Source organism: Triturus cristatus, chromosome 5_2 (genome assembly GCF_964204655.1).
Source record: "Triturus cristatus chromosome 5_2, aTriCri1.1, whole genome shotgun sequence".
Lineage (NCBI taxonomy): Eukaryota > Metazoa > Chordata > Amphibia > Caudata > Salamandridae > Triturus > Triturus cristatus.
Genome location: NC_140588.1, coordinates 658,222,454 through 658,239,960, shown reverse-complemented (window position 1 = coordinate 658,239,960; position 17,507 = coordinate 658,222,454).

Genomic DNA, 17,507 nt, shown 5'->3' with positions numbered 1-17,507 from the left:
CCTCCCCATGGCTTAAAAAGTAAAAGAAAGTGGGGGGGCTCATGCCCCTCCCCACACTGCCCTGGAGACCACAAACTCCCCGGTGTAAACTTTAATTATGGCAGGGGTCTGTTCCGGACTCCTGGGCCCTGAGGACCACCACCTCCCCAATGCTTCAATCAGGCTCTCCTTGTCCAACAAAAGCAATGCCGGCTCCCGCAGGAGGCGGTGAGCAAGCTGGGACCGCGGGGGCATTGGGGCTCCCCCTGCAGTCTCCAACATAAGGGCCGGCCCCAGGGATAGGATCCTAGGGAAAATAGTGGTCCCCCTCGCGACAATGTAATTATTTAATAAAAATAAATAAATGAGGCAATGCCCTATGGGATGGGGTCTCCGGGGCTACAGAAGGCCTCAGGAGCGGGGCCGTGCGCCTCCCCTCTGTTAAAAAGAGAGAAAAAATAAATAAAAATATTTGGCCATGCACCAGTAGATGAGGTCCCTGGGGCCAAAATCAGCCAAGGGTGGGGGGCCACGTGGCCCACTCCCCGTTTAAAAAACATAAATAAAAAGAAAATGGGTAAGGCCCTGGGGAATGGGGTCCCCAGGGCCCTAAAATTATTAAGGGACGGAGGGCCACACAGCCCCCTTCCAACAACCCCCCAAAAAGCAGGCTTCTCCCCTGGAGGCCCCGCCCCCTTCCTTCACCACATTCTGGGTTGGGGGATTAAGTCCCCTAGAATCTCAAGGGTCCTTAGGGGCCAACTAGCCCACCAGGTATCTAAAGTAAGCCCCACACAGTGGGATTGCTGAAAGGTGGTCCGAGGCCATGCCCCTTTTTACACCACTTTGCAATTGCACCTGTTGGCATACTGCTGGTGGGGCAATGAGGTCCTCTTGTGTCCTGAGGACATCAGGAATAAAGTGGACTTCATCCCCCGAGCAGGAGTGCGCCAGGAGGTGTGTTTGCAGAGTGGTGTAAAAAGGGGGTGTGGCCTCAGACCAATCTCAGCAATCTAGCTGTGTGAGGCTTACTACAGATAACAGGAGGGCTAGTTGGCCCCCAGGGACCCTCAGGAGTCAAAGGGACTTCATTCCCCAACCAAGAGCATGCCAGGAGGCGTGTTTGCAGATATGGGGCTTACTGGAGGTATCAGGTAGGTTAGTTGGCCTCTAAGGACCCCTAGCAGTGAAGGGGATTTTACTCCCCATCCAAGAGTTGGGGAGCACATTTGCAGACTGGTGGGCAAAGGGGATGTGGCCTGCTTTGAAAACTTACCAGTGTTGCTATGTGGGACTTACTGGAGGTAATGGGAGGGGTAGTTGGCCCCCAAGATTGTCCTTGGGGGCCAACTACCCCTCCCTTTACCTATAGTAAGTCCCACACAGTGGTATTGGTAAGATATCTTCAGAGGCCATGCCCCTCCTTTCTCCACCGCTCTAGAAAAGTGCCTCCTGGCACACTACAGGTTGGAGGATGAAGTCCACTTGGCTCCTGATGTAATTTGGGGGCCAAGAAGCCCTCCTGGAACATCCTGTAAGTACTACACAGCGGTATTTCTGAGCGCTGGTCAGAGGCCCAGCCCCCTTTCTACTAGTTAAAGAAGCATTTGCAATGCAATCCGTTTCACATTTGCAAGAGTTAGAGCTATAGACGTTGTAAATGTAAAAGTGTTTTACAAATGTTTCTTGGAGTGGAGTGGATGCAGATTGTGTGTAGTGGACTTATGTGGTATGAGGTGCAGTGAAATTATGTGGATTGACTTTGACTTTGATGTGGATAGAAGGTATGTAGTATTTAGTGTATAGGAATTATGTAGAGTGGGATTCTGTGTTATAGAGAGTAATTATGTGGTATCGTAGTCTGTGTTGTGGAGTGGTAATCTCAAATTTAGTCTTCCTCATTTCCATAGTATCTAAACTATAAACTCAATGAGACAAGAAAAAGAAGGAACAACTGAGGAGCACTTCTGGACCTAGTCAGAGGTATAAGCAGGGCCACTGGATTTATGCGACTGTTTGGCTGCACCGACTTTCACCCAGTTATACACTTGCCGCATTTGCTACATAATCCACCATCTGCTGCATAATCTGCAGATTTTAACAAAAAAAACTTGTTTCTAGCTCAAACGCTGCCAGAAATGCAGTGAAAAGTGTTACAGTGTGGTGTAAGGCCCTTAGCAAACCTAAAATGTCCACCTGTTACTTATTGCTAAATGTGGATATTAAATTGGTAATGATGGTGTGCAAACCACTCTTGCTTCTTTATGCACCTCGCTTGCCTCTTTCTGCATTTCTGTTGCTTCGTTCTCCACCTTTCCTTTTTTATGCCCTTCTTTTGCCTCTTTCTGCATCTCTGTTGCCTCTTTCTGCACCTCACTTGCTTATTCCTGTACCCCTCTTGCATCTTTCTGCACCATTTTTCCCTCTGGCTGCACCTCTCTTACTTCTTTCTGCACCCCTGTTACCTCTTTCTGCACCTCTGTTGCCTGTTTCTGCACCTCTATTGCCTCTTTCTACACTTCTCATGCCCTTTTCTGTACCTCTGTTGCTTCTTTCTGTACTTCTATTGCTTCTTTCTGCACACCTCTTGCCTCTTCCTGTACCTTTGTTGCTTCTTTCTGCACTTCTCTTGCTTCTTTCTGTACCTCTGTTGCTTTTTTCTGTACCTCTCTTGCATTTTTCTGCCCCCTCTTCCCTCTTTCTTCACCTGTCTTGCCTCAGTCTGCCCACCTGTTCCCTCTGTCTGTACCCATTTCACTGTACCACACTTGCCACTTTCTGCAACTCTCTTGCCTCTTTCTGCAGTTCTCTTGCCTCCTTCTGTACCTCCTTTGCCTCTTTCAACATTTCTCTTGCATGTTTCTGCACCTCTCTTGCCTCTTTCTATACCTCTCTTCCCTCTTTGTGCAACTCTCTTTCCTCTTTCTACACCTCTTTTCCTTCTTGCTGCACCACTCTTGCCTCTTTCTGTACCTTTGTTGCTTCTTTCTGAACTTCTCCTGTCTCTTTCTGTACCCTTCATGCCTCTTTCAGCACCTCTGTTGCTTCTTTCTGAAGTTGTCTCCCTTCTTTCTCCACCCCTCCTGCCTTTTTCTGTACCCCTCTTGCCTCTGGTAGAAATGGGAAATGCAGTCTGTAAAGTGTTAAGGTCTGCATGGTCTTGTGACTGAGGTATGTCTCTACTTGCACATGTATTCTCATACGTCTTATGCATTTGAAGTTGCTAGACATATAAAACACAGGTACAAGTCTATTTGTCTGTTTCTTTTATATATGATGGCACTACCAAAACGCACGGACACATGCATGCATGCTTTCAGGAATATGGTGAGACTTGCAACAGAGATATTCGAAGGGTTGCCGCATTATATTTGGGTAGGCCCAACAACCTGAGCAGTCGCAGAAATGTAAAGCTGCAAGACAAAAGTGAGGTTTAAGACATGTTGGCAGAGGGATTAGTGATTAGGCTACTTTGTATGAGTCTGTGGAAAGGTACACTTGAAGTACGCTGCATAAATCTAGGTTTCTGTATGGATTGTGAAGAGCAGTCTGTAACATTTTAAAGTCTGCATTGTCTTGTGACTGAGGTATGTCTGTACTTCCACATGTATTCTCCTTTGTGTTATGAATCTGAAGACGCTAGACATATAAAACACAGGTATACATCTATTTGTATGTTTCTTTTATGTATGATGCCACTACGAAAAGGTGCAGACATGTGAATGCATGCTATCAGGAATATGGTGAGACTTACAACACAGATATACGAAGGGATGCTGTATTATGTTTGGCGCGGCCCATCACACTGAGTAGTAGTAGAATGGTGATGCTACAGCACAAAAGTGAGGTTTAAGACATGTTGGTAGAAGGATTGGCGATTAGGCTACATTGTAGGAGTCTGTGGAAAGGTACACTTGCAATACGTCACATAATTTTAGGTGTCTGCTTGAAATGGGAAGTGCATTCTGTGAAGTTTTAAGGTCTTTTTGATCTTGTGACAGAGGTATGTCTCTATATGCACATGGATTATCATACATTTTATGCATTTGAAGATGCTAGACATATAAAACACAGATATACGTCTATTTGTATGTTTCATTTATATATGATTGCACTAGCAAAACGTACGGACTAAAGCATGCATGCTTTCCGAAATATGGTAAGAGTTACAATAGAGATATGCAAAGGGTTGCTGATTTATATTTGGCTAGCCCAACACCGTGAGTAGTAGTAGATTGGTGAAGCTGCAGCACAAAAGTGATGTTTAAGACATGTTGGCAGAGGAATTAGTGATTAGGCTACTTTGTAGGAGTGTGTAGAAAGTACACTTGAAGTATGCTGCATAATTTTACGTGTATGCTTAAAATGGGAAGTACAGTCTGTGATGTTTTAAGATCTGCGTGGTCTTCTGACTGAGGTATGTCTCTACTTGCACATGTATTCTCATACGTTTTATGCCTGTAAAGATATTCGACGTATAAAACACAGGTATACGTCTATTTGTATGTTTCTTTTATATATGATGCCAATAGGAAAAGGTGCAGACACATGTATGCATGCTATCAGGAAAATGGTGAGACTTACAACAGACATGCAAAGTGTTACTGCTTTAAATTTGGCTAGGCCCAACAACCTGAGTAGTTGCAGAATGATGAAGCTGCAACTCAAATGTGAGCTGTAAGACATATTGGTAGAGGGATTACTGAGTAGGCTACTTTGTATGAGTCTGTGGAAAGGTACTCTTGAAGTATGGCACATAATATTTAGGGGTGGGCGGAATTTGCGTAATCGCGTTACGCAAATCTCCGCGAAACAGTAAAAAATCTCCGCGAACACGCAGAAATTCCGCGAACACGCGGAATTACTTGTTCGCGATGCTTTTTTCCTGTTCGCGATCGCTGTTTGCGTGCTCGGGGAGAAATATCTCGCGAACACGCATTTTGAGAACGCGAACAAGCAAAAATTTCGCGAAGTCGCGGAAATCGGAATTTTGGGCAATTTCGCGTTCTCCGCGGAACGCGAAATTACCCAAATTCCGCAAATTCCGCGAACGGAACGGAATTTACCGCCCAGGCCTAATAATATTACGTGTCTGTTTGAAATGTGAAGTGCAGTCTGTCAAGTTTTAAGGTCTGCATGGATTTGTGACTGAGGTATGTCTCTCCTTGTGCATGTAGACGGTAGATTAATAAACAGGTATACATCTATTTGTATGTTTCTTTTATATATGATGCCACTAGGAAAAGGTGCAGACTCATGCATGCATATTTCAGGAATATGGGGAGACTTACATCACACCCATGCAAAGGGTTACTGCTTTATATTTGGCTAGGCCCAACAACCTGAGTAGTTGCAGAATGGTGAAGCTGCAGCTCAAATGTGAGGTGTAAGACATATTGGTTGAGAGATTACTGATTAGGCTACTTTATATGAATCTGTGGAAATGTACTCTTGGAGTATGGCACATATTATTATGTGTCTGTTTGAAATGTGAAGTGCAGTCTGTCAAGTTTTAAGGTCTGCATGGTCTTGTGACTGAGGTATGTCTCTCCTTGCTCATGTTTTCTGATATGTGTTATGCATCTGAAGTTGGTGGACATATAAAACACAGGAACACGTATATTTGTATGTTTTTTTAATATATGATGCCATTAGAAAAAGGTACAGACACATTCATACATGCTTTCAGGAATATAGTGAGACTTACAACAGATACATGCGAAGAGTTGATCCTTTATATTTGGCTAGGCCCAACACCCTGAGCAATGGCAGAATCGTGAGGCTGCAACTCAAAAGTGAGGTTTAAGACATGTTGGTAGAGGGATTAGTGATTAGGCTACTTTGTACGAGTGTGTGGAAAGGTATACTTGAAATACGCCGCATAATTTTAGGTGGCTGCTTGAAATGGGAAGTGTTATCTTTGGAGTTTCAAGGTCTGCATGGTCTTGTGACAGAGGTATGTCTCTACTTGTACATTTATTCTCATACATTTTATGCATTTGAAGATGCTAGACATATAAAACACAGGTATACGCCCATTTGTATATTTCTTTTATATATGATGCCTCTAGCAAAAGGAATAGAGACATGCATGCATGCTTTCGGGAATATGGTGAGACTTGCAACAGACACATGCGAAGAGTTGCTGCTTTATATTTGGCTAGGCCCAACACTCTGAGTAGTAGTAGAATGGTGATGCTGCAGCACTAAAGTGAGGTTTAAGAGATGTTGGCAGAGGCATTAGTGATTAGGCTACTTCATATGGGTCTGTGGAAAGATACACTTGAAATACGCTGCAAAATCTAAGGTTTCAGCTTGAAATGGAAAGTGCAGTCTGTGAAGTTTTAAGGTCTGCATGGTCTTGTGACTAAGGTACGTCTGTACTTACACAAGTATTCTCAAATGTGTTGTGCATCTGAAGATGCTAGATGTGTGTAACACAGGTATAGAAGTATCTGTATGTTTCTATTATGTGTAATACCAGCAGCAAAAGGGAGAGATGCATGTTTGGATATATTTAGGAACATGGTGAGACTTACAATAGTAATATTGTAAAGATTGCTGTTTGGCATTTCTGGAGTTCTCTTGCTTCTTTCTGCACTTCTCTTCACAGTTTTTGCACCTCTGTTGCTTCTTCCTACATTTGTGTTGCATCTTTCTGCACCCGTCTTATCTCTGTTGCTTTTTGTCTGAACTTCTATTGTTTTTTTCAGTACCTTGTTTTTTATTTGTTATGAAGAGAACAGCAATATAATTGCAATTCATTGTTTGCTAGTCATTATTAATATTGACAAGTAATTAATTTCAAATACTTAATTGATGTAAGAAACTATTGAAACTATTCTTTCTTTTTTTAGGAAATTATTTTGTTTTGATTAGAAATTGAAGATGGCAGGAAAACATGAAAAGAGAAGACAATAAAGAAAACAGAAGTACATAGATGAAGTATAAAGAGTGAACTACAAAAAGACCACCTGTTACTCAGGATAAAGTCTGTTCTGGTAAGAGTACTAAATAATTTCTTAAAACAGTTGCAGAGAGATTAAAAAAAGACAATAGTAATGAAAGGAAAAATATTTTTTTATAAAAAGCACAAGGAAACGAAAAATTGTAATAAAAAACAAGTCATTTTTGGAAGAACAACAAGTCAGAAAAAGACAAAAACAATATAAAGAGATACGTGTACGAATGTTTCGAAGTAGAGTAATTCAAAATGTATTACATGTTGTAAAAAATTATAAAAAAAGATCAGCAGCGTATAAGAAGAAGCAACACATTCAAACTGTAGTCAATACTGCTTTTGAATTGAAATGAAAAATATTTATATTAGTAGTGAAGAGAATGAAAACATTGAATAAAACAATGCAGTTAGGGAAGGAGAAATGCAAAAGAAGAAGATTTGTTAATAGAAGTAACTTTTGTAATAATTTAGCTGATGAATGGAAGCACACTTCTAGTACTGAGACTTTCTTTAATGAGGAAAGCTATTTTCAACAGAACACATTGCATGCAGTTGATACTAGTGTTCAATGTATGAGATGAAAAATGGTTGTACCATTCCAAAAGAAAAAATTGTTATTTGGAGTGTGGAAGAAGTAATAGCTGAAGAAGTTCAAGGGAAGCGTACCCAAGCTGCTGTATATAAGTGGGATTGTAGAAGTAGTTGCAGTATTCGACAGGAATCTATTGACATATTGTGAATTGTTTTACGAGTATATGCAAAACCTAGTGTTAAACAGAAGGTTAAGATGTTACAAGAAAATTGTGTAAAGGTTCTTTTCTTCATTTAAGAATGTTAGCAGTACACCACTCAGAAATGTGGAAGTTAGTAAGGAGACTACTATGAAAAAAGTCCGGAATTATGTTTAAGTGAAATTAACACAGCTCTTCTGCACGGTTCACTATCAGATGTGCAAAAGGTTTGTGATGATATACAGTTTTGTTTTTTTGGATCACACAAGCAGTGTAGAGAAAGTGAGAGGTTGATAAGTGTAGGTGTTGAAGACAGTATCATCTGAAAAACCAAACAATGTTTGTATTTGTTGTCGACGTACTCACTATAGAAGTCAAACTGGGAATGTTGATTTATATTTACATAGTGAAAAGGAAAACAATGATAATTGGCAGAAATGTGGTGTTTATTTGTTGGTAGAAGGTCAGATTGAGTTGGCTACTGATCAACTTATTTGTAAATTTTGTTACAACAAATTAGAAGAGATCAAAATACCAGCCAGAGCAGTTTATAACAATTTAGAGTTTATAGCTATTCCACAGGAACTGGCAGATTTCAATGCATATGAGTCCATTCTTACTCAATCTGTGCACCCATTTCAGGCTATAGTTCATAAGGATTGTTATCAAGTGTGCAAGAGGGACCAACCTTCCTGCTGGTAGGAGCACGATTTCAATAACAACACAATGTTATTCACCTGTTGGAACGGCGTTTTAAAGAAGTTATCACTCTTCAATCAAATTCTTGGTTCAATTTTTAATGTTTTAATGTTCATTCAAGCCATATGGAACATGTGATTAAATCCATGGCCACACTTCAAATTCAATCCATGGCATATTCATAAACCCAATGCATTTTGGGTCGGAACATGACCCTTCATCAGGGGTCACTGAGTTGGCTATAAAAAATGAAATGGAAACATGAGCCTGTTCATCATACAGTCCACAGTATTATGCTTCAAAGATCAAAAAAACTAAGAAAAAAGTGAAGGAAGTATGTGCTGAGTAACGGAACGGGTTGTGATAGTGCATCATTAAGGTGTTAAAGTGCTGGTGAAAAAATTGTCCATAGAGAGGCAGCTGCAGTGTCAATTGTGAATATCATTCAAGTAAGATAATTATGATGGCAAAATGTTGTGACTGGAGTTGTCAAGAGTGGCAAACATCCGTGCAAATCTCTGTGTCTGATGGGTTAAGCTATGTAAGTGAGGATTGCTAAACAACAGTGACACAGATAAGTAAACAAATGTGAACATATAGCGTACAACAACGGAAACTCTGACCTTCACCAAAGACTTCGAAAAAAATGTACCCAAACTCACCCGAGTCGTGCTATGTGTTCAACTGAGAAGGAGACATGCTGTATCTAAAACTAAAAAGGATATATCAAGTCGGGAGCTTACATAGATATTTTTGATGTTCAAGCCGTGATGCAGGGCAACGGATCATGATGCGCATCCGTGTTAGCGGTTTATCGTCACTGTAGGTGCCAGCGTCTTAAAGAAACAGTATACAAAATGTGCAAAAAAGGGTGTGAATAAAGTTAAAGTTGAAAGGATAAAAAAAAAGAATGCCAATGTTCATCATTTAAACCTATTCTAATGTACACCAGTGGTCAAACTGGAACAGGAAAAAGTTTCTTAATTAAAGTTTCGACCAGTTATCTACACAAAACTGCAGAATCGCACTTATCTTGTGGTGTAACAGCTCCAAATGGATTAGCAGCGCACAACATTAAAGGAATTACTTTAAATTGATTACTTATGCTACCAGTTTAACATGATAATAAATTGGAATATCAGAAGCTATCAGGATAAACTTGTAATGAAGTCTCAAGAGAAGTGAAGAAAATGAAATGTATTATTTGACATTTACTCTTAATATACAACAAGATGCACAAGAATTTCTATTACCTATGCTTGGAATATTAGAACATGAAGGGATACAGATTGAAAACTTATTTGGACTAAGTTACCGATGGAGTCATAAATGTGTAGAGTGTTTATTTACTTCTACCACTAAAATACAAACAGAACGATTCCTATACTTGACGATTCCAGACTGCATATCAGGACTTTTTTAGAAATTGATAAAAACAGCCAATTAGGACATGAGAAGCTCGCATCGTAGATCAGAAATGTTGTCTACATTACATATAGAAAGAATTACAAAATATCTGATTTTAATGCTACAACGTTGTAGAGCAAATGAAAGCAAATTGGAAACCAAAATTAAAATCTTTAATGCAAGTCAAATGACTATTTCAGAAAGAACTTTTATAGCAGTGGCTATTATTTTCCATGATAGACCTACTACAACATCTGGACACTATACTGTAAATTTAAAGTGTAATAAAGGATGGACACCTTGTAATGATGCCCACTTGGAATTGAAAGATAGACTGCCTTATGAATTACCAAATTCATATTCATTATTTTTGAAGCAAAAGTTTTGAGTACATCATTCGGCCTATAGGGAAGATGCGAGCAGAAAGTAGACAGGGGTGCAAACTATTAGTATTTATAATCAGTGTTTGGAATATTATTTGCACTAATATATATTGCATTTAGAAAATAGAGTTTAAAGGAAATACTTCATATATTTGTTGTCTATATTGTACCAGATGTAAATGAGAGTCTACATTTTGGCAAATGTTCTAAAATAAATAATAGAGTTAATGTAGATGATAGCTACACATATTGAAAATGATGCTCTAAGCTGATTTTATTTTTTCTACAATCAATTTGATTGTTTTTTTCCCCGCTGCTCAATGATATTACTACATTTAAATTACTGTGTATGGTGAAGTTAAGTGGAATCTGAGAACAGCCAAAAAAGGGAAACTGAAAATGTTATATAATTCTAAATGTATGTTGTGTTCTTAAAAATGTGATATCGTAATTTCTGTAATATATTACCAGTTTTTCTTCTTCTTTATAGTAGGTAATATTGAACTTTGAAAAGAGATTTAATGCTACTACTCTCATATACTTCGACTGAGTAATGTATCTAAATTACTTAAAAGGTAAGAATACATAATATAATATGCATGATAACGTGAGAAAATGTTTAAAATTTAATTACATGTTATTTGTTTCTAACATAAATAATGTCGATCCTTAAGACAATTTGAAAATTATAATTATGTTGCTCATGTAATAAGGTAGGCAGTCATCCTTTCACATAAACACTACCCATGCACTCATCCAGTCTTGCAATAATAGGATAACACAGCCATTACCCTTGCATTCTTTCTTTCACACAAGCACTACCCATGCACTCATCCAATTACTCAGGCAGTACCCCTGTAATTATGTAATTACCCAGGCACTGCCCATGCACTCATACAATCACTCAGGCACTACTCTTGCATTGAACCATTCACTCAGGCAGTACTCATACACTCATCCATTTCCTCAGGCACTATCCATACACTCATCCAATGACCCAAGCATCAGTCTTCCACTCATACTTTCACTCAGGTACTTTCCATGCACTCATCCAATCACCCAACCACTACCCCTACACTCATGCAACCACCCAGACATTACCCATGTACTCATGCAATCACTCAGACACTACTCTTGCACTCAACCATTAACTCAGGCACCACCCATGCACTCATCCATTCTCTCTGGCACCACCCATACATTCTTCGAATAACTCAGGCATTACTCTTGCAGTCAACTTTTTACTCACGCAGTACCCATGCACTGATATAAGTACCCAGACATTACTCTTGCACTCGTGAAGTCAGTCAGGCACTACCCATGCACTCATCCAATCACCCAGGCACTACCCCTGCACTTTTGCACTCACCCAGGCAGTGCCCATGCACTCATGCAAACACTCAGGCACTACTCTTACACTCATCCATTCAACCACGCACTATAGATGCACTCATCCATTCACTCAGGCACTACCTTTGCACTCATACAATGACCAAGGCATTCCCCTTGCATCCATCCTTTCCACTCAAACAATACCCATACACTCATGCAATCATCCAGGCACTACCCCTGCACTCATGTAATCGCCCTGGCACTATTCATGCACTAATGCAATCACTCAGGCACTACTGTAGCACTCATCCATTCACTCAGGCACTACCTATGCACTCATCCAATGAGCCAGGCATTACACTTGCATCCATCCTTCCACTGCGGCTATACCCATTCACTCAGCCATTCACTCAGGCACTACTCATGCACTCATACAATCAAGGAGGCACTACCTATACACTAATTGAATCACTCAGGCATTAGCCATGCAGTTATGCAATCACCCAGGCACTAGTCTTGCACTCAACCATTCCCTCAGGCACTACCAATACACTCATCCATTCACTCAGGCAGTACCCATGCACTGATGCAATCAAAGAGGCACTACCTATAAATGTATGGTAGTGTATCACTCAGGCATCTTTCTTTAGCCAAATAGGCAGTTCTAAAAAGAACCTTTTTTTCATTTTTTAATTTGTTTGTGTTTTTCTAAATCTTTTACAACTTATTTTGGGTGTTTTAAAAAAAAAAGCATAGTCCAAAAAACAAGGCAATAAACTGCCGTAAAGCAATAAAAACATTTTGCATTTAGAACATTATGCAAAAATACAAAATAAACTAGCATTTATGATCTTTGGCAGCAAGAATAATTGTTCGGATCGACTGCTTTTCAGCACAAAGAAGCTTCTTACACTTTAAACAGTGTTGCTGTAAACCCGCAAATTTAGGTAGGAGCAAGGTTGTGTCATCAGTTAAAGTAGAAGTTGCAGATGTGCTAGGTCCTGCAACTTCAGCATCTCTGGCCAGGCTGTTAGGGTGTATTCTCTGTAGATGTTTCATCATAGCTGAACTTCCACAGGAGTACTTTTTGTCGAAGCCCCTAGATAAAACTTTATCACACAAAGTGCAGGTCACTTTGCGTGCCTTTACTTTTTCTCTCCAGGTGGTATTGAAAAGAAAAGTCCAGACAATGCTTTCTTTTCTTTCCTGACAGGCTCCTCCTCGTCCTCCACATCTTGGACTTCATCTGTTTGTGGATTTCCAGATACCATTTGTAGTCTTCAGTTGAAACACACAAAAATTAAATGGAAGACAAAGAGAGAACACAAGAGGTGTTTATTCTCAAGAAGCTCTAGTGAGAAAGAACAAATTGGGTGGGGCCCTCCAATTAGTAGGATAGAAAGATTCTTAACTAATGAAATAGTTACTTTTAAAGTCACATTGGATTCGTGTAACAGACGCAGAGCTACTGGCACTGGATTCAAATACCAAAAATATGTGTAAAAAATATTGTATATCTATTTCAGTTACAAATATAGCTGATTTACAAATATGTAAGCAAATGCATTGGCATAAGGTATGATACAAAATTATAAATATATATATATGTTTTTTAGAGGTGCATATTTTCTGCTGGTGTCGCTAACCTATCGTACACCTGGCGAAACATGTGGGAGGGTACGTGGGAGCGTCGCGACTTCCGTAACTTAATGAGATGAAGACAAATATTCAAAATATTTATATTATATATCATGTATTTCAATTTTATGATTGAAACATTTGGGAACTGCCCACCCATCACGCACCCTACATGCACTCTACATGAACATAAAATGAATTTGTGCACCTATCGGAACCTGTAGGTGATCGGTACGCGATTTTCACAGTTTATTTTTAAAAAATATATAAATTACTAAATATATATATATATATATGAAAAAAGATACAAAATTATATTTTTAAATATTTTAACAAGCTTTTTTAAGATGTCCGGTGACTTGTACACATTGCAGTTGAACATGTAGCACCATTTCTGAAAAAATCACGTTTCACAGATGTTATAGTTCAAATTTAGCATTTAAAAAACCTTAGAAATTCCCTGAAAAAAATGGAGGTTTCTTGGATGTTATACTTAGGAATTAGCATTTAAAAAAAACCTTAGAAATTCATTGAAAAAGCTACAGGTTTCAGGGACGTTATAGTTAGTCTGACATTTCACTCATACAAAAACAGAGAAATTCGTCTGTTATAGTTAGCTGAGATAACTATAACTCGCGCCCCTCCAATGCACTGCTGATGATGTCGCATATTACATCATTCATGACATGGTCAGTGACATCACTGATGACATCTCAAATGACATTACTGATGACATCACTTATGACATCATCCAGTGACTGTGTGGTTCTGTAAAGTTTAAATATGTTTTATATATATATATATTCACTGAAAACACCATAGGTTTCAGGCACGTTGTAGTTAGAAATTAGCATTTAAAAAACCTCTGAAATTCACTGAAAAAACCATAGGTTTCAGGGATGTTATAGTTAGTTGGGCATTTTCCTCATAGAAAAGCATAGAAATTCCCCTGTTATAGTTAGTTGAGCTTACTATAACTCGCGCCCCCGCAATGCACTGCTGATGACGACACATCTTTCATGACATGGTCAGTGACATCACTGATGGCATCACTGATGACATCTCAAATGACATCACTGATGACATCACTGATGACATCATCCAGTGAATGTGTGTTTCCATAAAATGTAAATATGTTTTATATATATATATATATATATATAAATATATGCCAAGGTGTATTGAAGAATGAATGGGTGTATGGTTAAGTTGGTGTGTGACTGACTGTATAAGTGAGTGATTAATTGTGTCTTGCTTAATTCATGTGTAAGCGACTGATACAGACATTCACACAGTTTAGGTTGTCAGTTGGTGTGTAAGCAGGTCCATGGCTTGGTTAGCAACTAAATGAGGATCTATATGAGCTATTGATTGCTTGTCTGAGTACCTGTATGGGTGCCTGTGTGTCTGTGTAGGTGTCAGGTTCCTCCGTTCCGATGTCCTCAGGGCTGTGTTGATGCTCTAAAGGGTCCCACCTGAAAAGCAAAGAAGGTGAGGCCTAACGTATAGGGGAGAGCAAGAGGCAGTGGCAAGGAAGCATCAGAAAACTAGTATGTAAGACAAAAGAAACAAGGACCACACAAATTGGATCGGCACTTCAATGATAATGACACACTGAACACTGCATACCTCAGTCTCTCCACTTGCACCTACCAACTTGTTTCTGAACCGCTAATCTTATGACCAGCGGGTATGGCACCACCCCTTCTCTGGAAGCTCTCTCCCATATCTATAGATGGAACATAAGAAGAAAACAAACAATAATGATGGCTGGCTACCGGAGCGTGAATGTCTACACGCCTTGCTTCTGCCAGAAAATGCGTCCTGTCAGGATTAGATATGCATTGCCAATTCCATACTATATAATCCACGTACACTGACAGTATATCCCTACTGCCCAGGAACAAGGTCTTGGAAGGAATTGACAGTTGCCAATAGTGTCGTTTGGGGGCGTGACCTCTAGCCACAGAGGGAAAGTCAGGTCTGAGAAGCACAATGCACTTGTGCCCCACGTGCGTGGTCTCCTAAACAGACCTCCTTCAAGCGGAGGGAATGAATGAGGCCCTTCTGGAGGGGTAGGGGGGGCCTTTAAGCAGTAAACGCTCCTCTGCACGAGACCTCCATGTTCTGGTCTCTACCAACAGAGGGGCAAGGTTAGTCGAGGGTTTGTTAAATCGGAATGCTCCTCTGCATGAGACCCACCATCACTGGGTCTCTGCCAACAGAGGAGCGAAGGTAGGAAATCAGATCAATACGCCTACCTCGTGGACTTTGTTTGATCCAGGAAGGGTGCGCCGCTTCTCGCTGTCCGGAACCTTGGGGATTAGGTGCTTCTGCCTCGAGCACCACCAGGAAGAATTATCAGCTCCGAAGGAGTTGACCTTTGCCCTTTTGTTTCCGCGACGGGCGTTGCGCGAGTCACGTGAGGCGTGTCTCGCAACGCCCGCCGGGGCTTGTAGTTGCGGAACGGACACGCTCCGAGCCGCTGTGCCCAGTCTTTCGTGGCAGTCAGTGCGCTGATCTCGTGTCCCTTACATCATCGTTAACCTTGAGTGAGAGAGACCATAGACGCAAACAGGGATTATGTTTATATTGCGGAAGAAGGGGCACTTCATCAGGGAATGTCCGGTTAAACCCGCATATGGTCGTTCTCGTCCCGGCCAGATGGCTGCGTTGGCAATGGAAAAAGGGGAGGAAAACTGCCGCGCCTGAGAACGGTTGAAGGGAGGCTCTCAGGCAGACATGTCATCCCTTCGGTTGATTTTGCCGCCTTCAGGGAGGCAGAACACTTCTTCATCACGATGCACCTTGATATAAACCAAGAAAGAAAACCGGTCAGAGTCATGGAAGATTCAGGTGCTACCGGCTGTTTTATGGACAGAGAAGAGGCCAACAGGTTAGGAGTCCAGCTCCTCCGCAAAACTACCCCGGAATTGGTGTACGCTGTGGATGGTAAGGAACTGGAATCAGTGCCGATAATTCTGTCAGGTTCCTCCGTTCCGATGTCCTCAGGGCTGTGTTGATGCTCTAAAGGGGCCCACCTCTGGACAACCCCAAGTCCGGCTTGCAAAAGTAACACGCACTGTTGGGGTTATCGAGTGGGGGAAGGAAAGGGTAGGGACTGCGGGGAGGGAGATCTGAAAAGCAAAGAAAAGAAAAACGCAATATAAGCTTCTGTGCCTGTGAAATCGCTGCATGAACAGTTTAACTGAAAACCAGCATTACGCACAATGTCGTGCTCATCTCACCTGAAAAGCAAAGAAGGTGAGGCCTAACTTATAGGGGAAAGGAAGAGGCAGTGGCAAGGAAGCTTCAGGAAACTAGTATGTAAGACAAAAGAAACAAGGACCACACAAATTGGATCGGCACTTCAATGATAATGACACACTGAACACTGCATACCTCAGTCTCTCCACTTGCACCTACCAACTTGCTTCTGAATCGCTAATCTTTTGCCCAGCGGGTATGGCACCACACCTTCTCAGGAAGCTCTCTCCCATATCTATAGATGGAACATAAGAAGAAAACAAACAATAACGATGGCTGGCTGCTGGAGCGTGAATGTCTACACGCCTTGCTTCTGTCAGAAAATGCGTCCTGTCAGGATTAGATATGCATTGCCAATTCCATACTATATAATCCACGTACACTGACAGTATATCCCTACTGCCCAGGAACAAGGTCTTGGAAGGAATTGACAGTTGCCAATAGTGCCGTTTGGGGGCGTGACCTCTAGCCACACAGGGAAAGTCAGGACTGAGAAGCACCAACGCACAGACCTCCTTCAAGCGGAGGGAATCAATGAGGCCCTTCTGGTGGGGTAGGGGGGGCCTTTAAGCAGTAAACGCTCCTCTGCATGAGACCTCCATGTTATGGTCTCTACCAACAGAGGGGCGAGGTTAGTTGAGGGTTTGTTAAATCTGAACGCTACTCTGCATGAGACCCACTGTCACCGGGTCTCTGCCAACAGAGGAGCGAAGGTAGGAAATCAGATCAATACGCCTACCTCGCGGACTTTGTTTGATCCAGGAAGGGTGCGCCGCTTCTCGCTGTCCGGAACCTTGGGGATTAGGTGATTCTGCCTCGAGCACCACCAGGAAGAATTATCAGCTCCGAAGGAGTCGACCTTTGCCCTTTTGTTTCTGCGACGGGCGTTGCGCGAGTCACGTGAGGCGTGTCTCGCAACGGCCGGAGGGACTTGTAGTTGCGGAACGGACGCACTCCGAGCCGCTGTGCCCAGTCTTTCGTGGCAGTCAGTGCGCTGATCTCGTGTCCCTGACAGTAGGTGGGTGGGGGTGTGACTGTGCATAGATGTGTGAGTGGATAATTCACTGGGTATATGTGTTCAAGTCTGTATCTGTGAAGGGCTGTATGGCT